At 38.7% G+C, this 26,918-nt stretch overlaps 1 protein-coding gene across 9 annotated transcripts in view; it reads left to right on the top strand.

Moving 5' to 3' along the window:
• MTERF1 (mitochondrial transcription termination factor 1) overlaps positions 1-26,918 on the top strand; it is a 491,946-nt gene that overhangs the window by 435,877 nt on the left and 29,151 nt on the right. For 8 of the 9 annotated variants that reach the window (XR_012512108.1, XR_012512106.1, XR_012512107.1 and 5 more), the window contains 5 exons: positions 905-1,083; positions 5,580-5,726; positions 6,569-10,738; positions 13,683-13,767; positions 15,510-15,570. The gene's annotated coding sequence lies outside the window, so the exon portion shown is untranslated. The remainder of the gene's footprint in view (positions 1-904; positions 1,084-5,579; positions 5,727-6,568; positions 10,739-13,682; positions 13,768-15,509; positions 15,571-26,918) is intronic. The other variant, XR_012512105.1, reaches the window with a different exon arrangement.

Raw genomic sequence — 26,918 nt, 5'->3', positions numbered from 1 at the left:
TTCCAATTTCTTTAAAATGTTCTTCACATTGCATTCCCAGGCCCTTTACTTTCTGGGTCACCTTTTTTAGTGCATACCTCATTTCGTTATAATTCCTTGTGCATAATTTGAATCTAGCCCTTCCACTGGGTGAACAACACAGATTGTGGAAGTCTGTGAGGCCAAGTGCTGCATTTGTCTTGTTCCACCACAACTTGTAATGGCTTAAATGTTGTAGGTACCCCCAAAATATTTATTGAATGAGTTGTTTTTGTTTGTTTGTTTGCAACAGAGTCTCGCTCTGTCACCCAGGCTGGAGTGTGGTGGTGCAATCTTAGCTCAATGCAGCCTCCACCTCCTGGATTCAAGCAATTCTCATGCCTCCAGAGTAGCTGGGACTACAAGTTTGCACCACCACATCGAGCTATTTTAGTAGAGATGGGGTTTCACCGTGTTGGCTAGGCTGGTCTCGAACTCTGGCCCTTAATCAATCCTTCTGCCTCTGCCTCCTAAAGTACTGGGATTATAGGCAAGAGCCACCACACTGGGCCTGAATGAGTGAGTCTTTAACCTTCCCTTTACTTGACTTGAGTAGAACTCCAAGGAATGTGAAAGTAAATGAAGCCATTTGTATTTGAATAAAGAGAATGGTGTTCTCTCTCTCTCTCTCTCTCTCTCTCTCTCTCTCTCTCTCACGCTCTCACTCTCACTCTCCTCCTCTCTCTCTCTCTCCCTCTCCCAGGAAGAGCCAGATTAGACTTATTGGAAGGCTAGTACATTATGCTTTAATATGTTCAACTAGGTAGAAACACTATTACTAGAAAATAATTTAGAGCTTGGGCATCTTAGGCTCAACATGTGTTGTACTGATGTTTTCCAGTGCCTTGGTGGTTCATACAATTATCTGGGATCTTTTGATTAACAGAGAAAAAGTCGTAAGATCAGCAAGAAGAGAAACTAGATTGTTGCCTCAACTCAGCATATTAAGTAATCACCTGAAACTAGATTGTTGCCTCAACTCAGCATATTAAGTAATCACCTGCGTAAGACCACCTCTGGCACCTGGCTACACAAGCTGAAGTGGATAATTCACTAATTACTTAGGTATGTACCCCTTTAAATGAATTATGGAGTGGGTGAATATTTGGGGGACTCCACTGGAGTGAAACACAGCTGTTGAATTATTTACGTTCACTTAAAAAGCACAGAACACAAAAGCCCTGTGATTTCACCTCAGCGTTTCCAGTCTCCATGGGCAGATTTTGGCTGGCGCCCGAGATCCAGCTCCTGTCTCCAGCAGGCCCAATGACGAGGTGTGACTTAACTCTCTGTAAAGGGCTGTTGATCAGCAGGCACCTCTCTTTGAGGACAAGAAAATAATCTAATAGGATTTATTATTCCTCTAAATACTTCCAGTTTTAGTGCAATCAAGGTAAAATGTTTTTCTGTGGTGCTGTCTTGCACTAGGCTCTCTCATGCTCTCTCTCTTTCTCTCTCTCTCTCTCTCTCTCTCTCTCTCTCTCTCTCTGTGTGTGTGTGTGTGTGTGTGTGTGTGTGTGTGTGTGTTTTGGGAGGAGAGGCATGTGAATTTGTTTTATTTTATATTTTCATAAATAGCCAGGAGACTGAAGAGGGCATGGATAATCAGACCTCTAGTTCCTGGCAAGGAATTACAAACTTAAGGAAATCAGCTTTAAAAGCTTTTTTGGCCCTTCACATTATTATTTAGCAAAACCTAACAAGGATATGAGAAAGGAAAGGAGGCAGTATACTTTTCAAGGAAACTAGCCTAAAACTATTTAGAGACATGCTATCTACAGTTTCTATTAAAACAAACAAACAGCAAAAAAAAGTTCTCAATACCTTCCTTTCTTCCTAAGGTTTAAAATAATCCTTACAGCCAAAATAATTACAGCATTTGCTTCCAGTCCACATCCATTTTGTTAGCCCTCTCTAGCCTCAACTTTGCATATCCTTCAGCACTAGAAAGCACCTCATTTTAACTGAAAAAAAAAAAAATACTGTAAAACAAAAGGAAAGACTCGTAATGATATATGGCTTTAATTCTTAGCAAAGACAAACAGTTCGTTACAGATGAGCATAAATTAAATGACTAACAACAAAATCTATGCTTTACTTGGTGATCCTGGGCTGACCTTTTCCAAAGATTTACTTCTGTTGTGGTCCCTGGGAAGAAATACCTATTGAGGGACAGGATTCTGACTGTAAAGAAATGATTATAATTCACAGAGCAGATTAAATGTTCACAAACAAGCTATTCATTTCTCCTAAACTTCCCAGAGCAAAACCCCACTAGACTATACTTTCACAACTCCTGTATAAGGATTTCACTAAGAGCTCAGGCTGTCTTACTTCCAGTTCCCACTGTACCTATTGCTGACTGTTGGAATTCTCCACTACTAAGCATGGGCAGTCTGACTCACTCTAGGAACTGAGAATAGGGAAGTTCATGAAGTTCAAGGCTTCTGAAAAATAAGGAACGTTAGGCAGTGTAACCACACCAGTCGAATAAAGACCTAAGGCAAAATCATGCTGGGGAAACCTCCCAGCAGACTTTACTGAGGACTTGCTGATTTCAGTTTTCCTTCTTTTCTTTTTTTGTTTGTTTTTTATTTTTTTGTTTTTATGGGACAGAGTCTTGTTCTGTTGCCCAGGTTGGAGTGCAGTGGCTCGATCACGGCTCACTGCAAGCTCCGCTTCCTGGGTTCAATAAATTCTCTTGCCACAGCCTCCCGACAAGCTGGGACTCCGGGTTCACACCACTATGCCTGGCTAATTTTTGTGTTTTTAGTAGAGACAGGGTTTTACCATGTTGGCCAGACTGGTTTCAAACTCCTGACCTCAGGTGATCCACCCACCTCAGCTGGGATTACAGGCATGAGCTACCATGCCCAGCTGGTTTTCATTTTTGCTTCTATTCAGTAAAAATGCTTAGTGTAAGGTATTTATATGTGGCTTCTTGACCTTTTAAGTGATTATTGAAAAGTATGCAATGTGAAGACCTTAATCCCAAACTCTCTCTCTCTCCAGCATCCAATTATTACAATTTTGGGTGTTCAGAGGGCAAGTAGAGGGCAGAGCACTCCACTGTAATACTGTTTACTTGTTTATAGGTCTGTCTCCCCCCATGCAGCAGGAAACTCTATCAAAGGCAAGGACTGGGCCCTTTGCATCTTTTTATGCCCACTGCCTTATTTGGCGCCTGGTACACAGCCAGTAAATACTTGTCAAATAAATCCATGAAGGTAAATTGAAAGCACACCATTAGTGTTAATTGGCAAGACCTTCTGTGGGCAAGTAAATGTGCCCACTAAGCCCGGGTAACCACAGTGTCTTTTGAGGCCCAACATTAAGCCCTTTTTCATTCTTACTGCCAGGCACAGAGCCTAAGAAGGCCTCAGTTTGATTTCCATATTTGGATCATGCTGAGTGCAGACCCCAGTTCTATAATCCATTTCTTTCTGAGGCTTTGGCATCTCTGGAGTCGGGAAGTAACATCTGCTTCAGTGAGCTGATTACCCAATGAGAAAAAAGAGGTAAAGGCCAGCGTTAGGTGGGGTCTGACTTAGCTTCAAAGGAGGCATATGGCATGTATCTTAATGAGAATTTACATATTCAGGAAAAATACATCTGAAGGACAAATTAACTGGTTCAAGATGGAACACGTAAATAAAATGTGGCTGATCAGACTGCCCCAGGTTGATGGCACACTGTCTTGTAAAAGCCTTCGTATTTATGCTTCCCTTTTAGTTCCCACTGCATCACTCTGGTTGGTGTCCTGGTTTACCTCAAGTCTGAACTAATGTAGTGGCTGCTTCTATGGTCTATCTTTGCTGGATGTCTCTTTGTACCAAATCCTGCTCCAGAAACTACAATGTTAATCTCCCTAAAACCAAGGCTTCATTTGCCTTGGTTTGCTCAGAAAGCTTAGCACAAAATCAAGGCTTTCATTTGCTAAAAACCAAGGCTTCCCTTCTTTTACTGGCATTGAAGTATTTCCCTGAGGATCTGGTCTTAACCTGCATTTTTATGCTACCTCACTACACAGTTCCAATCCATCTCTCCATCCCACCAGCCTGGTTCGTTCATTCATACAGGGTTTTCTGATTCCTTTCTGCTATGTTTATTTGTCCTATTTGGATACAAAGCTCTATTTACATTGCTTCTGCCCACCTATCCAGGTTCAGTTCAAGTCTAATCTACTCCACAAAGGCTTCTGTTGTCATTCTAGTCATCACCAACACTTCCTGCTCTGAACAACTATAGAACTATAGGACATTGGGAGGAAACTCATGTTTATCTGTGTTTTAAGCATCTTTTGGTTCAAACATTATTCAGTAGGATAAAAACACAGGTTCTTTAGACATTTCATTGTCAGCTCACAGACTTTCCGATGTGAGGACCTCCTGTGATGCAGAAAACGCATCTCCAGTCTAATGAGATAAGATAAGTATGGCAGGATGGGGTGCTCTGTCCACTTCATGTCTTTTGACCCTTTTAAAAATAGCAGTGTCTTACAGTTATGTCTAGAGGAGTGAGCAGTATCAGCCAGAGAAAGGTTTTAGCTTTCGGAGAATTCCACTCTAACGCATGAGAAGATCCAAGTGGAAAAAAAATTTGTTGATTTGGATCTGAATGGTAACAGCTTGTGGGGCTGGCTGGTTAGAGTATAAGGCATATTGGCAGAACAAAACTGAATTATCCAAGAAGAAAAGGAGGGAATCCCAGGAAAGAAGGTGTTCCCAGGCATCCATACAAGGCAGAAACATAGAAACACAGCGGAAAGTGGCTTGAGGAGAATAAGAATGTCAACAAAATCTGCCCTACCTTTTGAACTCTATATGGATTTCTGAGCAGTCATGAGTTAGATTAAGTTATTTCCGGTGATGGACTCATTTTGTATCCATTTTCAGGAGATGCAGAGAACAAGAGCAAGGATGCTTCAGCCTAGAAAGGACTAGATCTAGGGGTCCTGCCAGAGAGATTCTCCTGTGGAAATAGGAGGAGATGGTGGTGGTTGTGGTGGTGGTAGAGATGAGTATGAAATCGGGGAAATCTACCTGACTGGTTCAGGTAGCCAACAGAAAAGAAGACCATTTATCTAATGTCAGCTACATAAATTTTAATAGCAATGCCTAGAATAAAACAGCTTCTAAAGCGCTAGACTTAAACCTAAAGACTGAAATCTGCCACTTATTCCACAAACACTCCTGGCACTTTGTTTTTTAGAACATGTTTTTCAAACATTTTTGGTCACCCACAGGCTAATGTTTCTTGAAAAAAAAGTTTACTGAGGATAAATACAAGGCATTTTTATTTTTTTCTAATTTGGTCTTGTCTTTCTTATTTAAAAAATGCTTGTCAAGACTTACTGAATTGACTTCATGACCCACTAATTTAAAAAACCATGTTAAAACAAGCAGGTCTGGCTGACCTCTAAGACCAGAAGACAAGTGCTGAGAGAGACCCAGCAAACCCTGCTTCTGAGAGACTGCCAGGGGTACCATTAATGGAAGATTGTAAAGGTTTCTTTTAACTTTTAAGCTTTATCTTTTATTGCTTTGACCCTGTTGTTGCAGGAAAACTCATTAAGAAACCACATAAGGATGGAATACTTGCTTAGAGACACAGGAGTAGCCTAGAACCTAAGAATCTGTGCTTCCTTCTACAGTTGTCTTTGGAAGAAGAATAGACATTCAACGCAGACCAAAGATCACTCTCTGAAGGTAGGACCATGTTTTTATATCCTCTTCAGCACCCAACATGGTGTCTTGCATGAGGAAAATGCTCAGTAAAATGGTTAATTACACATTTTGAGATTCATACATTCTGGAAGAGCATCTTTCAACTTTTAAAGGGTATTCCCCCTTTTGATAAACATGTACTCACATTGCTGACTATATAATTCCAGATTCTGACCCAGGACCTTTCACCTATCTGTGCTTCCATTTATGATGACCTGCTCTAGAAGATGAATATAAAAGGAAATGATCATGTGTTTGTCGAAAACTATTAAGCTCCAGGCATGTGGCAAAATGTGTCTCATTTAAATCATGCAGCAATTTTATGAAATAGGCATTATTTTCTCCATTTTTGATAAAGAAACCAGAGCTGCATGAGGTTAAAACACTTGATCAAGGCCACAGAGCTAGGACACAGCAGAGCCAGGATTTGAACTGCCACATCTGGATGATTCTGAAGTCTACATTCTTTGCATGTCTTCAGAGTGGGTCTTATGTGGAAGTAAGTCTTTCAGAACTTGCTGGAATGGATACTAATCTGGGTGCAAGTGTTAGCTCTTTCAAAACTCTCTTTGTATTGATCAGCCTCTTTGGATCTCAGTATTTCACATGCTCTGAAATGTGAATCATGCCCTTCTCACAACAGAACCATTGTGAAGATTCAATGAAGTAATAATTTATATGAATTATAAAGGAAGACCATTTTATAAATGTGAGATGCCATGTAATGCCTTGACTTCCTATAAGGAGTAAGGATAAATGTGGTATCCTACCTGGAAAATGATATATGCTCAATAAGTGTTCATTTTCTTTTCTTCTTCCTTAAGGTGTTGTATGAGAAATCCACATAGGAGGAACCCAGGAAAACCATGCGGGTAAATGCTAGCCTGGAAGACAGAGGAAAAACATGCCAAGTGGAACCCACCAGAAGGACAGCAGCCAGAGCTCAAGAGCCCAGCTTTAAAAGACATGTGTTCACTGATGTGCTTTAAAATCTGTAATAAAATGTGGTATACTCTGGTAGTGAGGAAATGTTGAGTGAGGCACCTGGAGAGCTAGAAGACTATTTGAGGAGGACGATGATACCTATTGATCATGTGAGTCAAGACTTTGGAGTCTTGCCTACAGATTACATGAGCGGCCTCCAATGGTGAAGATTTGAATTCCAGGTTGCCAAGCAACAATTTCAGAAGGGGTCTCCTTGCCTTTGGAAAATAAATGGAAAACTGGCTCAAGTTTCTGTCGTGGGTAGCCTCAGCAGTATGTATTAGCTTGGGGGAGGATTAAGAAAATAGGAGACAGTTTTGTTCCTATTTGAATTAACCCATTTATGGTTGATTCCATAATTCCATTTATGCAACTTTCTGTGTGTGAAAAATCAGACCTTGGTGATGACCTTGAGCAGTTGTATATAAATACCACAAGCTTAGTGTTCCAAGAATGGAACACTAGGCATACATGGATTAAAGTTCATAAATATTTAACTGCTTTCCAGTGTCTGTATCAGTAGGTATCATCAGCTTCTTCAAATAGACTCCAGGAGCCTCAACTCTTCCTTACTACCAGCATATGATATAGTTTATTACAGATTTTAAAATTAGATTCTCCTGATCACCTGGAAGTTAGAGGAATCAGGGAATGAGGATTTGCTTTTTCAAATCCTCTTTCTTGTCCAGCATTTCTGCCCTGGCTGCTGGATTTCCAAGCTAATCACCTACAAGTTACACTTCTTTTTCCTGTCACTTCATCTTACATGCATTTTATGGGCATCTTACTCTATGCGGCTTTGTCCCCCAATTTATAGGAAGCTCTGCTTGAGGATGTTGCTAAAGAAAATTCCCAGCCGTAGCTCACAAGAAACAGGATAGAAAGAATCTTCAAGTCACTGCCAAGGCCAATTTCAGGATGGATAAAGAGAACATTTTCCTGGTATCAGTGCCTTGGATCTTCTGCCACTGAAAAGGTCATGGGCAAGGCTAGGGAGTTCTCAGGGCTGTGAAAGTCAAGCGAACTACTAGAAATAAACATGTTTTATAAATTATGAAATGTTTCACAAATGCAAGGGAGTATTTGTGTCAGAGGCTGAAGGGCCTAAGATTCATCTCCCCTCCTTTCAATGCTCTGATTGTTAGAGAATAGGTATAAAGATAGCAGGCCAAAGGGAACCAGTATAGATCTTGCAACGGGTAGAGAAAATACCCACATCCCTGAAAATACAGAGTCTACTAATGTCTGGATTAGAGGACACAGCTTGAAACTGAGGCCAGCATGAAATCTTTCTAATACGCTCCTGAATCCAAACCATAGTATCTCCCTTACAGGTTGACTCCATCTGAGAAGCAGGCTCCAAATTCATTTATCCAGTTAGCTGTGGGCCTGGGAGTGAAAAGGAGCTGAAGAGCTGTGGTACCCAGACTGCTCACAGCTGCAACCATGGCCCATGCACTACGTAAGCCCTGACCAGTCACCCTACTCTTTCTGCTACTGGGAGGAGAGATATAGATGAGTGAAGAGAGAGGCCCCCAACAATACCCAAGGGAAGAGAGGGCAAAATGCCAATGGAAATAAGGTCAGCAGGGGTAAATTTCTCTTTCTCAATACTTCCTGTTTAGGGGGGACTATGATATCATAGTTTAAATTTCCTATGCAAAGCAAAGAAACTCATAATTATTTTGGGTAACTGATTTCTCTATTTTATCCTGTTCTTTCAGCTACCCTCCCTATATTTGGTTCACTGTGAGTAGTGAGGAACTGTGTTGTAAGCAAAAGCCCAAGTTCAGGATCAAGGGTAATAAAGGAGATCAAGAAGCTCCTGATGAATGAGTTAAATGCAAGTGAAGAATGCATTTTAACAAGTTATTTTAGTGAGTTATGCTTACTCAATACTTATCTGCATACAGTAACAAAATATTTGTAGAGTTATTTCAAAATCTGATTCTTGAAATTCATGTTAAAAATAATTTTGTTATGGATTTAAATTTAATAGCTGTAACCCCCTTTTCCTATTGATACAATTGTTTTTGTAATGGATTTTCTCAGAGAGGCAATCATCATATTGTAAAAGCCAGGCTATCATTTTTCACCAAATATCTGCTGAGTATCTGGTGTATGCTACACAACATGAGATATACAGAATTAAATAAGATATGATGCATCCTCTAAAGAGCCAATATGAGAGGCAATGAAAGCAATAATAATATAAAATGAACTAGATGTATGGAGTTATAATCAAGCTGGAACTGAACAATTCCTCAGAGTGGGGTGTACATATATACATACATATATAGTAATAGCGTGATTATTAGTTTGAGGGGCAGGGATGGGAAGAACTTTGGAAGGACAGAGAAACTCAGGAAGGACTTCAGGGAGGAGGTGGCATTTGAACTGAGTCTTTGAAAGGTGGGTATTATTTAGACAACGTAGAGAAAAGATAAGATGTAATAGACAAAGGGAGTAGTGAGAGAAACGCACTGGGTAGCTGGCAGATTAGAAAGAGAGAATAACTACTGTTGATTAGATTATAGTGCTTGCCAAAGGGAGCAATGAAAAAGAGAAAGCTGAGTAGAGATGAAATAGCAGAGAACTCTTCATGGCACACAAGGGATTTTGAATTCTGCTCTCCACAGTAGTGGGCCTTTATAACAAAGCCATGAGCAAACTACAGGATGTCCTACCTGTTTGGTATGTATGAACCTTGGCTTTGTCTCCCAAAAATTAGAGGTGGAGGGGGAGATTATCTGGGAGGCTGTTCTAATTTTCCAGGCAGGAATTGTGTTTGCCTGAGCTAGGACAGTTGCTGTGGAAACTGCAAGGAGAGGAAGAATGGCAAATGTCTTGCTCAGAAAGAACCAATGGTATTTGATATAGTTGATGTCAATCTAGTGACAGCCAGGACCCACTTGCCTTAACAGAGAGTCCCCTTATCTTGTAATCGGTAATTTTTTAAAAATCAAGAATAAATATAAAATAATTTAGGTAAATACCAGCTGTCTTAAATCAACTGCTTTTCAAGCATTGCCCCGTTTCAGAGCTCAGCAACACCTGAGAAACTTGCCCGTGAGCTTTAAACCTGGCTCACCACATCAGCTTGCTGTCCCATTTTCATTTCTTTCACACATAGAGCTGCCATGTACCATTTCCTTTGCCCAAAGGGTTTCATAGCTATAGAATAGTTTGAAAATCATAACTCATCCAAACTTTATAGATGAAGGGACTGGAAGGATGCCATAATTTCTGGACTCCAGGTCAGATCACAAAAGAAATAGATAATAAATCCCCTTTTCAATATACTTAATTCCCAATTTCTCTTTCAATGTTGTAACCCTGCTGTGTCATTATTATTCTGTTTTTCATCCTGGCACAATATTAACATCAGAGCTTGATTATAGATTTATCAGTATTCAGATGTGGAAAAATCAATCATTTACGAAAAGAACACCAGAGTTAGATTGGAAAGCTGCAGAGCCACTTTTGTGGAAGAGATTCTTGCCTGGATATTCTCTGTCTTGTTTTATAATTTCTGTGTAGCACCATTTTATGCAAATAGCTAATATTTTATTAACAACTCATATTATAGAGTTAGATTATTATGGATTTTCTGTTTGTGGCTGGAAAGTTTGTTTTTCATAATAAAAATAATTACAAGACACAAATCCTCATGATGGTGGGGGTTGTTGACATAATAAAAAGATAAATTAAAAATCCAAAAATGGATCTGAAGGGTCAAAGTAAAAAGATAAGTAAAACGTGTTATCCTTGTACTAAACTCATACTCCCTGAAGACATCTGAGAAATGCTAATAACAGCACACAAATTATTGTATTTCTAAAGAGGATTGATGAAATGCAGCCTTAGCAAAATTTATTTACACTCTCTTGTATGCCTCACATTTTGTGATGACTCTATCATGTGCTTTCTCTCTACTCCTCACATTGTACGAGAGCTTATGAAACTCCAAGGTGTGCACAGATCACAGATCAACTCAGTGATTACAACAGGTATGCAGATTCTCAATCAGTTTGTCTGAGATGAGCCTGGGATGCAGGTGATGCTGATGGTTCAGAAACTATACTTTGAGTAACAAGGCTGTACATACTGCTCTTCTCTGACCCTGTGGAGTCTGACCACTTCACAGGTTCTCCTATATCAATATTGCAAACAATTTTTTTCTCAAACAGTGCTCCCTGATATTCTAGGCAATAGTGGGCATTGCTGAAGAGAGAGGGTAAGGTCCAGAAGTAAACTCACACAGTACAGCTAGGACACTACCACTCTGTTAGAGCAGTTCCATTTTTATGAGTTTTACATATAGGCTGTTGTTTAAAGAAAGAACTCCAGTGCTTAAAAAGGAAAAAAAAATCTGAAAATGACAGCTCAGGCTTTTCCATCTTCTCTTCATCAAGGAAAGCTAATGCTTGCTGAGAACTTAGAGTAGGCGAGTCCTATGCAAAAGTATTGCCCAAAGTTACACATTTAAGAAGACAGGCTAGGCTCCCAGAGCTGTCTGATTTTACCTAAAGCTTAGTTGTTCCACATACACCATTCTTCCTTCCTGTCCTGCCTCTATGCTGTGTCCTAGCCTCAGGGGTCTAATGCTCTACTTTCTCTGTTGAGAGTGAGTAACATGAGAAACTATTAAGTATTTTCTAATGGATTCTGTAAAGAGATAGTGGGAATAAAAGGTCAATATATGTATATCAATGTATTTCTATATATAGAAGCAATGAAAATTGAAAACTAAAATTTAAAAATATATACCATTTGTAATAGCTCTAAAAATAAAAGTTATAAATCTAGCAACTATAGCTATATAATAATCATAACTAACATGCTATATTTACTATATGTTCAATTACAAAATGCTAATGAAAGAAATCAAAGAAGAAAGAAACATCAAAGTGATAACCATAACCCCACCACAGGGTATATTGTGGCCACGACCATAGACTTTACTGGGTTGTTGACCCAGTTTATTTTTAAAGTCACAATGTCGCAGTAAGGGGTCCTGATCCAGACCCCAAGAGAGGGTTCTTAGATCTTGCACCAGAAAGAATTCAGGGCAAATGCAAAGTGCAAAGTGAAAGGAAGTTTATTAAGAAAGTAAAGAAAAACAATGGCTACTCCATAGACAGAACAGCCCCAAGGGCTTCTGGTTGCCCTAAATAAATGGAGGGACATACAGTGTTCATTGTCTGGAAGACAACATAATAAAGATGCCAATTCTCCCAAAGTGAGCTATAATTTTAAGCAATACGAGTAAAAATCCCAGTAATTTTTTGGTAGATATAAACAAGTTTGTGCTAAAATTTATATGGGAGAAAAGAAATTAAAAGAGCTAAAATAATTTTGAAAAAAAGAGTAATGTTGGAGCTCTTTCAGTATAAGTAAAATTTTTAGGACTTGCTATAAAGTTACAGTAATCAAGACAGTGGAATGGAGTTGGTGAAGAGATGACAAGTGAATCAGAACAAAATATGGTCCATAAAGAGATTTATACAAATATGGCCATTTGATCCCTGACAGAGGCAATTGACAAAAACCATTCAACAAAGAAAGAATAGTCTTTTCAATCAATGGTTTTGGAACAATTTGTCTTTTTATGTAAAAATGTGAATTTGACCTAAATTTCACACTATATGCAAAGATTAACTCAAAATGGAGCCTAGCTCTAAATACAAAACATGAAACTACAAAACTTCAAGAAGAAAACATGAGAGAGAATCTTTATGACCTGGGGTTAGATGATGAGCTTTTAGAAATAACACCAAAAATACCATCCATAAAATAAAAATTTGATAAATTAGTCCTCATCAAAATTAAAAGGTTTTGCTCTGTTAAGGACATGATCAAAAGAATGAGAAAATAAACTGCAGAGTAGGAGGAAATAGTGCAAATCATGTATCTTCCAAAGGTCTTGTATCCAGTATGTATAAAGAACTCTCAAAACTCAATAAAAACACAACAACATTTAAAAATGGGTAAAGGGCTTGAACAGACACTTCACCAAAGAGGATATAAGTATGGCAAATAGGCACATGAAAAGATATTCAACATTATTAGCTATTATGGAAATGCAAATTAAAACCACATTTCAATACTGCTACATACCTACTAGAATAACTAAAATAAAAATACTAATAATACCAAGTGCTGACCAAAATATAGAGAAACTAAAACTCTCATACATTGCTGGCTAAATGCAAAATGATATAGCTACTTTGGAAAGTGGTTTGGTGGTTTTCTATGAAGTTAACTTATGCTTATCAGTGATCCTGCTCTCTCAATCCTGAATGTTCATCCTAGAGAAATAAAAATTTATGTTTCCACAAAAAGCTGAATATGAAAGCTCATAGTAGCTTTACTAGTTAAACCAGGCATCCCCAAACTACGGCCCGCGGGCCACATGTGGCCCCCTGAGGCCATTTATCCGCCCCCCCTGCCGCACTTCAGGAAGGGGCACCTCTTTCATTGGTGGTCAGTGAGAGGAGCACAGTATGTGGCAGCCCTCCAATGGTCTGAGGGACAGTGAACTGGCCCCGTGTGTAAAAAGTTTGGGGACGCCTGAGTTAAACCATCTAAATGTTCTGTTGCCCAGCAGGTGAATGATTAAACAAATTGTGGCACATCCCTGCAATGAAATACTACTCAGCAATAAGAAGGAATAGACTGTTGATATATTCAACAAGTTAGGTGAATCTCAAAGACATTATGCTGAGTAAAAGAAACCATTTCAAAAGGTTATTTATACTATAATCCCATTTACATGACATTCTTGAAAAGACAAAACTATAGTGATGGAGAACAGATCAGTGGTTGCCAGGGGTTGGAAGAGGGGGAAGTTGTGACTATCGCATGACAGCATGGAGGAGTTTTCTGGGGTGTGATGCATGTGTGCTTTTTATGGTGGTAATTACTTATATCTATATGCTTTGAAATTCACAGAGCTGCATATCAAAAGGAACAAAAGTACAAAACAAACAAACAAGCAAATGATGGTGGAAACTATTTTCAAAAATTTCCTGTTCTGGTAAGGTGGTTTTCAGAGCTCAAACTAGTCCTGCTGAAAACATTTCTTAAAATATAAAAGCATAGGGGAAAATGTTAAGTATTTTGTTCTTTTGGATTTTTCTATTCTAATTATGCAAGCAAATTGGTGTAGAAAAGCAGATGTGTTGTCATGTGTGATTGTTACCATGGTAGAGCATCAAAATTTCATACTGATTGCTATATCTGCTTTAATGTCAGGATTTTAGCAATGCATGGACCAACTGTGGTCTGATACACAGAAAGAAACATCAAAGTGATAACCGATAATCCCACCACAGGGTATATTATGGCCACAACCATAGACTGTACTGGGTTGTTGACCCAGTTTATTTTTAAAGTCACAGAGTTGCAGTAAGGGGTCCTGATCCAGACCCCAAGAGAGGGTTCTTAGATCTTGCGACAAAAAGAATTCAGGGCAAATGCAAGGTGCAAAGTGAAAAGTTTATTAAGAAAGTAAAGAAAAACAATGGCTACTCCATAGACAGAACAGCCCCAAGGGCTTCTGGTTGCCCATTTTTTTTTTATTATTTCTTGATGACTACTAAACAAGGAGTGGATTATTCATGCCTCTCCTCTTCAGACCTTATAGAGTAACTTCCTGATGTTGCCATGACGTTTGTTAACTGTCATGGCGCTGGTGGGAGTGTAGCAGTGAGGATGACCAGAGGTCAGTCTTTTTGCCATTTTGGTTTTGCTGGGTTTTGACCAGCACTTTTACTGCAACCTGTTTTATTAGCAAGGTCTTTGTTGCCTGTATTTTTTTTGCTGACCTCCTGTCTCATCCTGTGATTTAGAATTCCTTACAGTCTGGGAATGCAGCCCAGTAGGTTTCAGCCTCATTTTACCCAGCTCCTATGTAAGATAAAGTTGCTCTGGATCACATGCCTGACAACAACTCTTGACTAGAGAAATCTGCAAAGGAGATCTCTAAATATGGTCCATGAACTAGGGATTACAGTCATTAAAAACAGTAACATTTTTATTTTCAAATTTAAGAAGAAACAAACAATTATCACCTGAAATCCAAATATAGTTTCATGGCAGGAAGAAACATACCATTTAGCTACATTGCATATACAATTAACTATGTATAAACATCATTTAAATCATCTCCATCATCACAGCATTCCTGGGTGTATAACAGTAGCAGGAAGGATAGAAACTCTCCCACAAAAAAAAGCAGGGAAAAACTTTGCCAATTCATTCAATGTTATATATACTTTAATTAGCAAATGCATGCATATCTAAGATTGTTAGGTCTCTGGATGAATTGGTTCTTTTTATCATTATGAATTGGACTTCCTTATCTCTGGTAACGCTCTTTGTCTTGAAGTCAATTTTGTCTGATATTAATTTGGTTTTATTGGCTTTCTTATATTTAGTTCATTCATGATATGTAGTTTTCTCACCTTTAAGTTTCAACTTCTGTCTTTATGCTTAAAGTATCTCTCCTGTAAATAGCGTATAGTTGGGTTTTCGTTGTTATTGTTTTTTTTCTCCAGTCTGACAATCTCTGCCTATTAATTGGAATGGTTAATTCATTCACATTTCATCTAATTATTGATATGAATGAGTTTAAGTCTGTCCCCTTTCTGTTTGTTTTTTATTTGTCCTCTCTGTTCTTTTGTCTTTCTTGTGTGTTGTGTGAATCAAGTAATTTTTAGTATTCATTCTCTTTTCTTTGTTGGCTTCTTATCTATACCTATTAATATCTTTTCCTAGGAATTAATATTAACTTATCACAATCTACGTTGAATTAAGATTGTACTACTTCATGGATAATGTAAGTACCTGGCAACACAGTACAATTGTATTTATACCTTGGCCTTTTCTTTGTGCTATTTTTGTCACATACTTTACTACTGCTTATATTATAACCTCCCTCCGTAACACATTGTTTGTTTTAACTAACAAACTTAGAAAAAACAGCATTTTATAATTACCCACATATTTACAATTTTTAGTGCTCCTCCGTCTTTCCCATAGGTCTGAATTTCCAATTGATATAATTTCCCCTTCGAAGAAATTTTAGCATTTTTAGATTTAAACTTTTTTAAAATGTAAAATCTTTAGCATTTTTTTTTAAGTCAATTCTGCTGGTGCAAATATTCTCAGCTTTTATCTGCTTGAGAATGTTTTTATTTTACTTTAACATTTACAAATATTTTACTAGATATAACATTCTAAATGATGAGATTTTTGTTTGTTTGTTTTTTGAGACAGAGTCTCGCTCTGTCACCCTGGCTGGAGTGCAGTAGCACGATATTGGCACACTACAGCCTCTGCCTCCCAGGTTCAATAGATTCTCTTGCCTCAGCATCCCAAGTAGCTGGGACTACAGAAATATGCCACCACTCCTGGCTAATTTTTTTGTATTTTTAGTAGAGTTAGGGTTTCGCCATGTTGGCCAGGCTGGTCTCAAACTCCTGACCTCAAGTGATCCTCCCTCCTTGGCCTCCCAAAGTGCTGGGATTATGGGAGTGAGTCACTGAGTCTGGTCTAGATGATGAGCTTTTAAAAGCTGTCATTACGTTGTCTTCTGGATTTCATTGCTTTTGATGTCAACAGTTACTCTAATTATCGTTGCTGTTTTTAATGTGTCTTCTCTGACTGTGTTGATTCTTTTTTCTTTGTCATTGGTTTTCAGTAGTTTGTTTATGATGTCTAATATTATTGCATTGTAGAAAGAAAATGTGGTTGTGTTCTTGATTCCTTAGGACTTCTTTTGTGGTCTGATACGTGGTCAGTGTTTTTGATGTTGCTTGAAAATAATGTAAATTCTCTATTTCAGGAATACATGTTCCCATATAGGTCTCCTTTAATCCGGCTTGTTAATTATGTTGTTTAAAATGTCTATATTCTGATCAATATTTGATCAGGTTCTGAAAGAGGCATGCAAAACATCTTCTGTTAAGGTAGATTTGTCCAATCTATTTGATAAGCTAGGAGTCTGTTTTGTTAGGAACGTACACTCAGCATTGCTATTGATTTCCTGTGAATTACTTTTTGGTCATTGAATCATGATCTTCTTTATTCCAAATTAAGCTTTTATGTCTTAATATTACTTTTCTGGCAATGTCAGTCTTTACCTATTTTGTCTTTTTCCATACCTTTTAACCATTAAACATTATCGTGTTTTAGGTATTTCTCTTAAAAACTGCACACAGATGAATTTTATTTTCTAAAAACAGTCTCAAAGCCTCCATCTTTGAACACACTAGTTTAACCTGTTTACATTTACTGAGATTACTGATATATCTACACTTTTTCTACCATATTTTGTTTTTTTCTGTTTATTATGCCTTTTCTTAGCTTATTTTTTCTCTTTCCTGCTCTTTATTAGAACAATCTAGTGTTCTTTATTTTTAAAAAACTTTTAGGTTCAGGGGTACATGTGTAGGTTTGTTATATAAGTCAACTCATGTCACCAGGATTTATTGTACAGATTATTTCATCATCCAGGTACTAAGCCTAGTACCTAATAGTTATTTTTTCTGATCCTCTCCCTCCCACCACACTGTCCCTGACAGGCCTCAGTGTGTGTTGCTCCCACCAATGTGTCCATGTGTTTTCATCATTCAGCTCCACTTATAAGTGAGAACATGTAGTGTTTGGTTTTCTATTTCTGCGTTAGTTTGCTAAAGATAATGACCTCCAGCTCCATCCATGTTCCTGCAAAGGACAACATGAACTTGTTCTCTTTTATGACTGCACAATATTCCACAGTGTATATGTGCCACATGTTCTTTATCCAATCTGCCATTGATGGGCACTAGGATGATTCCATGTCTTTGCTATTGTGAATGGTGCTGCAGTGAACATGTGTGTGCATGTGTCCTTGTGATAGAACAATTTATATTCCTTAGGGATGTTACTCAGTAATGGGATTTCTGGGTTCAGCTCTTTTAGGATTCAGCATACTGCTTTCCACAATGATTGAACTAATTTACCCTCCCACCAACAGCGTATAAGTGTTCTTTTTTCTGCACAACCTTGCCAGCATCTGTTATTTTTTGACTTTTTAATGATAGCCATTCTGACTGGTGTGAGTTTACAGTATCTTATTATGGTTTTGATTTGCATTTCTCTACCAGTCAGTAATACGCAGCTTTTTTCCTTCATATGCTTCTTGGCCACATGTATGTCTTCTTTTGAAAAGTGTCTGTTCATGTCCTCTGCCCACTTTTTAATGGAGTTGTTTGTGGGTTTTTTTTTCTTGTAAATTTGTTTAAGTTCCTTATAGATACTAGATATTAGATCTTCATCAGATGCATAATTTGCAAATATCTTATCCCATTCTGTAGGTTGTCTGTTTACGCTGTTGATATGTTCTTTTGCGGTGCAGAAGTAGAGCAATCTAGTGTTCTTTAATCATTTTTTCTCATGTAAAAGAAACCCTACATTTCCCCCTATTCTTTGAGAGTCACTCTTAAATTTTGGAAAGCATACTTGCTTAAAGTCTAAAGTAAACCTAACTCTATTTTCCTCCTAAATAATAAAATGAACTTGGACTTTGTAATTGCAGTCTCTCCTCATCCCTTTGTTCCTGCTGTTGCTATCTAGCATTTTAGTTACTTGTTATTTAAACAACCCTTAACTGATCTTCTGTAAAACAAACAAACATTCCTTTTTACCCCAGTTGGTGGGAGTGTAAATTAGTTCAACCATTGTGGAAGACAGTGTGGCAATTCCTCAAGGACCTAGAACTAGAAATTCCATTTGACCCAGCAATCCCATTACTGGGTATATATCCAAAAGATTATAAATCGTTCTACCATAAGGACACATGCATATGAATGTTCATTGCAGCACTGTTTACAATAGCAAAAACCTGGAACCAACCCAAATGCCCATCAATGATAGACTGGACAGGGAAAATGTGGCACATATACACCATGGAATATTATGCGACCATCAAAAACGATGAGTTCGTGTCCTTTGTAGGGACATGGATGAACCTGGAAACCATCATTCTCAGCAAACTGACACAAGAGCAGAAAATCAAACACCGCATGTTCTCACTCATAGGCAGGTGTTGAACAATAAGAACACATGTATGTACCTATGCAACAATCTTGCATGTTCTTCACATGTACCCCAAAACCTAAAATGCAATTAAAAAAAAGAACAGTGCTTCTTAGAGTTACAAACATGTTTACAAATTTCTTTGTTCACCATCATTCCTTCTTGCATCCCACTTTGTATTTTGGGATTAAATTTCCTATTTCCTCAAGTATATGAGTTCTTTTGGTGAGGGCCTCAAGTTGACACATTCTCTCAATCTTCGTTTCTTTGAAAATGCCTCTTTATTTCACCCCACCTTAGAATAGTATTCTAGCGTGGTATATAATTCTAAGTTAATACCTATTTTCCCTAAGCATTTTGACAGTATTTTGTGCTCTCATGACATCTGTCGTTGATAATATAAAGTCTGCTGTCAGTTTAACTTGCAGTTTTCTACATGGACAATCACAAATTGTTTCATAAAGTTTTTATATTCTTTTATTACACACATTCCTAAGCAGTGCTTCTTAACCTTTTTTTTAAAGAAGGAGTTTTGCAGAGTCCTGTGAGAATCTGATAGCCAAAACCACCTGCAAATCTCCATCCATACAAAATCAGGAGGTTCAAAGATCGCTTGAAGTCTACCTACCTTTGAATCCTCTTAAGAACTTCCTGATGAGAATTGCTCTAAAACAAAAAAAAGTATTCAAAAATATATTTTCTAAATTAATTAATTAATGGACATGAGTGTGGATTGAGATCTAGATGGGGGAAGAAATGAATCCTGGATAATCGTAATTTCAGACATCTTAACTGTTAGTCCTGTTAACATTACTGACATGGATTATTTCTTAGTCTGAATTATAACTGCAGATGTTATAATTTGAATACAGAAATGAAACTAATATCGCTTCTTAGAGATACATTTATACTTTAAGGTGACAGTTTGACTATTAATAAAAATACCACACTGAAAAGATAACCAGTGTTTACTTTTTAAAGTTGGCAGAGCATTTCCATATATATTCTTTTAATTCATTTAATTATCAAGTAAACCTAGGGAGTTAAGTATTTTTGCCTTCATTTTTTGCAACTGAGGAAGCCAAAGCTGTTGAGAGAATTTTAATGATTTGCTTAAAGTTGTACAACCAGCTAGCCTGTTTCATTTTCTTCTCTCTAGTTTCTCTGCCTGCTCTTACATTCTCCATTCCCCCACACCTTATTTAGTTTGGACTCCTATAACAAAGTACCATAGTCTGGGTGGCTTTTAAGCAATAGAAGTTTATTTCTCACAGTCTGGAGGCTGGAAGTTAAGCTCAGAGTGCTAGTAAGGTGGAGTTCTGGTGCGGGCCTATTTCCTGATCTGTAGATGACTGTCTCCTTACTGTGTCCTCATGCAGTGGAGGATACAGAGAGCTCTTTGGGGTCTCTTTTATAAAGGCACAAATCCCATTCATGAGGACTCCACCCTCATGACCCAATTACCTATCAAAGACCTTACCTCCCTATACCATCACATGGTCGGTTTAGGATTTCAATGTATTAATTTTGAGAGATACAAACATTTAGTCTATAGTACCCTTGCCTCAGAGCTGCTAGACACCAGTAAGAGTGTATAAGGATTTGTATGCCCCAGCAAAAGCAGCCATAATTAAGAAGCAGGGCATCCCCAAGGCTCCGAGTGCTACTTCTGACCTGGAAAGCCTTGAGCATGCTCCACTTGGACTAAAGAAGAAAGAGAGAATCCACCTGGGGTGATTCTCTGGGATGCCTGCTGTGAATGCATGTGTCAGAACTGCAGAGGAACACAGAGTGGGCAATAAACATCCAAGGAGGCTTCTCCTACCCACTAAATGATCTTTAATTGTGACTTCTCCTTTCATCAGGCTGCTGTCTCTGATCCTTTTATTTACTAAGCCATATTGTTGGGGTCATTCCCATTAGACTTACTGTCCACTCTTCTCCTTACTCTGCACTGCCCTTTAGAATTTAGCATTTATCATTTGGAATTTTTCAAAACATTAATCCCAACTTTCCCCTAATGGTGGTAGGTGTGCAAGTCGGTACAACTGTAACCGGGTCGCCGGACGAGCCGGTGCTCAGCTCCTCCCTGATTTGATGTACCCAAGGTTCTTGGCCTCTCTTTGCCCCAGGAATGGGGAAGGGGCCCTGGAGTGGTGAGCTTACAGTTCACATAAATATCAAACCCAAAGAGTTTAGCAGAAAGCGATTTTGTGTGTGTGAGGGGGAGGGAATCTGAAGGGGATATCAGCTGCTGTGGGAGGGGAATCTGAAGGGGATATCAGCTCAGGTGGAGAGGAAAAAGCAGCTCCCACCTTGTTGTGGGAAGGGATCCCAGGAGGGAAATCACACAGGTAAGGGGCAGTGGTGTTTTAACTTTTAAGTTATTACTGCCCATTTATGTTTTTGTTCAATGAGAGGAGTTCTTTCAAACTTCCTCTGGAGTGATTGATCTTCAACTCTGATGCTGGCTTGGCTAACCGGCCCAGAACAGAGGCCCTTCCTCCCAGGGCTTTTTGTGGGCTTTTTTAAAAAAAGGAGCACACCTGAAATTTTACCTAGCCCACGCAGGAATGTTAGACGAATAACTCTAGGTTCCCAGATGGGGAGGTGGATGGAGGCATGGCGCTGGGAAATTCTTGCCTTTGAAACCACGCCCCTTGTGGACCCAGGAAGGCAGGTGTTTTCCTTTAACACACCCCCTCACAACCTTTCAGGAAAAGTGTTCGGTAGTATCTAATACAGTTGAAGATATGAGCACCCTATAACACAGCAATCCCACTCCTAGGTAGAGACCCGAGTGAAATGTGCTCATATGTTCACCAAGAGAACAACACAACATTATTCACAGCAGTTTTATTCATAATATCACCAAACTGGAAACTCTCCACTATCAATATTAAATGATAGATAAATTGGGGTAGTATATTTACACAGTGGGATGCTATACAACAGTGAGAACAAACAAATTGCAGTATAGATGAATCTTACAAACATGGTGAACAAAATCAGCTGGACAAAAGAGCACACACTGTATGATTTTATTAAAATTTAGCACAAAACTAATAAAATTAGTCTCTGTCGATAGATGTTAGGGCAAGTAACTACCCTTGGAGGGAACAGAAACTAAGAAGAAGGATAAGAGGGGCTTCCGGGGTGCTGGTAATATTCTGCTTTTGCTCTGGGTGTTGGTTAACGGAGGATGCTCAGTCTGTGGACTGTGTAATGATAATATATTTACTTCTTTGTATGCCTATTATATACCTAACAGGGAAAATATTTATCTCTGCTCAAACTTAATTTAAATATACCTATTTAAGGCTTACATATATCACGCATATGTACATAAGATTTGAAGGCCCTTATCCATTCCCTCAAAAAAAAAAAAAAAAATCAAATTAAGTTACTATTGTCTACCAGCTGGGGCAGGAGCTGTGTCTTTAACCTGTTCATTTCATGAGATGTTATGTTAGTGCCCTCCCACGAAACCACACCAAGATCAGTAAAGGGATTATGTAAATACAATAGGCAGCCCTGATGAAACAGCAATTATATATCTTAGCAGCTGTGTGCTTCTGTTCATGTTAGATAATTAGCCAGAAAATTGTTTGCATAATTATTTTATGAAGCATTTGGTGATTTAACCATTTAACTCTGAAGGCTTATCCAAAAGTCATTAAACCGTTTAAAGAGGTAGAGATCACAGTTGGTGCTATTTCAGCAAACTTAACAAAACCCAAATGACTTCAGAATTCCATGGATCTCTTCTGTGTAACCAATCATTGCAGCTGGCAGATCTGTGTTGGCTTTTGCTCTTTAAAATTTTATTATTTTCTCTCTAAAGGACGTGTGTCAACTCTTTTAAAATGATATACAACCAAAATGAGTTCTTGGGCCTGCCACTACCCTTTCCGATTAGATGAAAGTACACATGAATCACTGCCTTGGTTATTAAATCCACGTGTTTCATTCCTTATTTGTGAATAGGAGACATTAAGAAAGAGAAATCAAGAGAGGTTACAAAGGCACAGGCAAAAGCAAAGAAGGGAAAATGGACCTTGGAGATTTGTTTGAAAAGTACTTCTGGCCCACCAAAAGTATAGCCAACTTTGTAATCTTTTGGTAGCTTTTCTGCACGTTGCTAATGTCATCCTAGCAATATAGTTGATGACACAAAGCTTCAGTAGGGAATATTTCATATTCCTTTTTCTTTCTTAGAGGAAAAACTCAGTTCTTTATATCTGGCAAGATACTGAGATAAGTAATTGATGGAGGCACATTGACTGCTGATAGCATTGGGCTTGGGGTCTGAATACTTGTATTTAAGTATTTAAGTCCTAACTAGCTCCCTCTCATAATGTATAACCTCTCAAAGGCTCAGTCCTTGCTTCTCAAATGGAAACACTGGCAGCAATTGGCATGGTGCTTAGAGTTCAGATTAGAATCAAATTGCATGTGCTCACATCTCAGCTCTGCTCTTTCTAGCTCTATGACCTTCCGCTTGTGGTCACTTAACCTCTTTGCACCTCTGGTTAATTTTAACAATACCTGTCTCATCTAGTGGTTGAGGATTCATCTTGTCCAGTTGTGCTACAATGGCAAAATACCTGAGACTGAATAATTTGTAGACAAGAGAGGTTTACAGTTCTGGAGGCTGAGAAGTCTAAGATCAAGGTGCCAGCATTGGATGTCTGGTGAGGACCTTCTTGCTGCATCCCTACACGGCAGAAGAGAGGGAAAGAATGGACAGGCCCCTTCAAACATTTTTTTCTTTTTTAAAAAAATTTTTCTTTAAGCTCTGAGATACATGTGCAGAATGTACAGGCTTGTTACATGGACATGTGCCATGGTAGTCAAATCCTTTTATAAGGGACTAATTCCATCCATGAGGGCTTTGTCTTTTGACTTAATTACTCCCAGAGCCCCACTTCTTTATACTATGCCACTGGCAATTCAGTTTCAACATATGAAATCTGGGGGACACATTCAGACCATAACAGGATTAGATGAACTATGGGAACACATATGAGAGCTCTAAGAACTGAATAAGCACTTTATAAATGATATCTTTTATTGTTATTTAAAAAAATAACAAAAAAATGTTATTTTTACATCTGTGGTTTGGGAGAATGAAATAACATTGTCTATGTGAAGTGAAAGTGAGACTTAAACTGTAAATTCTAGAAAAGATGATTTCCGTAATTCCATAATTTGCCTAAGGATGACCCATTTATGATTCCCTAAGGAAAAAGTCAGAAGTTTAAAATTAAATATACTAAGCACAAGTTCAAATTAGTGCATCTTAGGGAAGAAAACTCAACTGCATAGCTGCCATCAATTAATTAAGTCTCACAAGAGCCCAGTGCTGGCACAGCTCAGCTGGAAGATAGCAACCGAATAGTTAAATCCAGGAAGGGAACAAAAGATGGCCAACTATTGTTCTAGAAACAGAGGGTCTGCCATTCTTAAAATTACCCCTGGGAGCCACTGCTAATGGATATGGGCTTCTTTTTGGAGTGATGAAAGTGTTCTAAAATTGACTGTGGTGATGATTGCACAACTCTGTGAATATACTAATTCCATCAAATTGTACACTTCAAATGAATGAGTAGTATGGTATGTGAACTATATCTCAGTAAAGCCATTTTTTAAAAAAAATTCTACTCCTTGAACTTCAATTCATATCACAGGCTGCTTTTTAAAGAAACACATGAAAAGAGAATGCATTTGGCTTCTTCTGGAGTGGCGAGCCTGCAGGCGCCCAGGCTGAGCTCAGCAGCTCCCACTCTGGGCTTTTTTTTTTTTTAATTGTACTTTAGGTGCTGGGGTACATGTGCAGATCATGCAGGATTGTTCCATAGGTACACACATGGCAATGTGGTTTGCTGCCTCCATCCCCCCGTCACCTACATCCTTTTAAGTGATGATGGCAGGTACTGCAGAACCTGGCAGCCTAAAATCCCCACCAGACCATGAGCAGACAGAAAAGAATGTCAATTGCTTCCTTTTTTCTTTTTTTCTCATTTGTTTGTAAATGAGAGCAGGGGTTGAAAGGAAAAGGCTGACCCCAGGGGTGTGTGTCCTGCTCATTATGTCAGGTGGCAGTCGGAGGGAAAGAGCAGGGGTCAGCACCCCAGGACTGTGGTGGTGGGAAGCCTCCCAAAAGGGGCAGGATTTCCTCCTGGGGAGAGGTATCTGTCGCGTTTTGGTACAACCTCTCCCAAGGTGTTTGCATTTCCATTGGATCTTTTGAAGAATAAAGAGACTGAGATCTTGTGTGGTAGCAGGGGATCCTTCCAATACCCACTCTAGTCTCCCATTCAGATGCAGCTCAGAGCTTCAGCTTCTGTCAGAGGTGAAAGTTAGTGACTTCCAATATAAACAATGAGAAGCCATTATAAAGAGATCCACAGACATGGAAAAAACCAAAGCACTGCTGATAAAGCCCCCCAAACAAAGCACCAGACTCCATTCTCAGGGCATAAGACTGGATTCTCTGGAGGCTGCCAAGGGCCACTTTGTCCCAACTTCCAGATGAGAGAACTATTTGAAAGGTTTCTTTTTCAGTGGGAGTGGAAGAAATCTTCAAGATGTAGTGAGCTTCTAAGACATCCAGAAAGAGCAAGCCTGGTCTCAGGGTATCTAGGGCTCTATCAGGGGGTTACCTTGTGTGCCGCAAAGTACACCCTTCTTATATGTGTCTTTCCAGGGAGATGCTTTAATTAATAGTATATCTTTGTTGTGTTTAGCCAAACATTACAGAAGGGTCAAATTCAAAAATATTTTAAAATATAAAACTAGTAGGTACAAGTTTGAGGAGAAACAATCTACATGGTCCCAAAAGTATCTCCCCCAATATTTTTATTAATTGCAAAGAAAACAGTAACATCAAGAATAGGAACGGCTAGGCTGGATGCCATGGCTCATGTCTATAATCTCAACACTTTGGGAGGCTGAGCTGGGAGGATCACTTGGGGCTAGGAGTTGGAGACCAGCATGGGCAACATAGGAAGACTCCATCTCTATGAAAAATACAAAATTACCCAGGTGTGGTGGCACATGCCTATAGTCCCAGCTACTTGGGGATGCTGAGGCAGGAGGATTGCTTGAGGCCAGAAATTAAAGACTGCAGTGAACTATGATTATGCCAATGCACTCCAGCCTGTGTCACAGAGCAAGACCGTATTGGAAAAAAAAAAAAAAGATTTAATATGACAACTTGACATCAAGTATGATAATACACTGAGAAAAAGCCAACATATCTTCTGTGATATTCCTGCCAAATATGTGTAACCTGAAAACAGTTATGAAGAAGCATTAGGCAAACCCAAATTAAGGGACATTCTGTAAAACAGCTGGTTTATATTCTTCAAACATGTTAAGGTTCTAAAGGACAAAAGTAAAGAAAAGAGTTCAAGATTAAAACAGACTAAAGAGACCCAAGGCAATGCCTGATTCTAGATTGGATCTTTTTATTTATTTATTTATTTTATTGCATTTTAGGTTTTGGGGTACATGTGAAGAACATGCAAGACCGTTGCATAGGTACACACGCGGCAGTGTGATTTACTGCCTTCCTCCCCATCACCTATATCTGGCATTTCTCCCCATGCTATCTCTCCCCAACTCCCCACCCCCCGCTGTCCCTCCCCTATTTCCCCCCAACAGATCCCAGTGTGTAGTGCTCCCCTCCCTGTGTTCATGTGTTCTCATTGTTCAACACCCGTCTATGAGTGAGAGTATTCGGTGTTTGATTTTCTGCTCTTGTGTCAGTTTGCTGAGAATGATGGTTTCCAGGTTCATCCATGTCCCTTCAAAGGGCACGAACTCATCGTTTTTGATAGCTGCATAATATTCCATGGTGTATATGTGCCACATTTTCCCTGTCCAGTCTATAGATTGGATCTTTGATGCTTTTGCCGTAAAGTCTATTGCTGGGACGGTGATGATTTGAATAAGGTCTAAAGATTAGGTAACAGTGTAGCAGTGTTAACTCTCCCTAATTGTAGTAATTGTACTGTTTATATAAAAAAAAAAAAAAAAAAAAAGCACGCTGTCTTTTAGGACATATACACTGAAGTATTTAGGGGTAAAGAAATATCATAC

Source organism: Saimiri boliviensis, chromosome 10 (genome assembly GCF_048565385.1).
Source record: "Saimiri boliviensis isolate mSaiBol1 chromosome 10, mSaiBol1.pri, whole genome shotgun sequence".
Lineage (NCBI taxonomy): Eukaryota > Metazoa > Chordata > Mammalia > Primates > Cebidae > Saimiri > Saimiri boliviensis.
The sequence above is the reverse complement of the archived record's forward strand: the minus strand, read 5'-3'. Positions and strand labels throughout refer to the sequence as shown.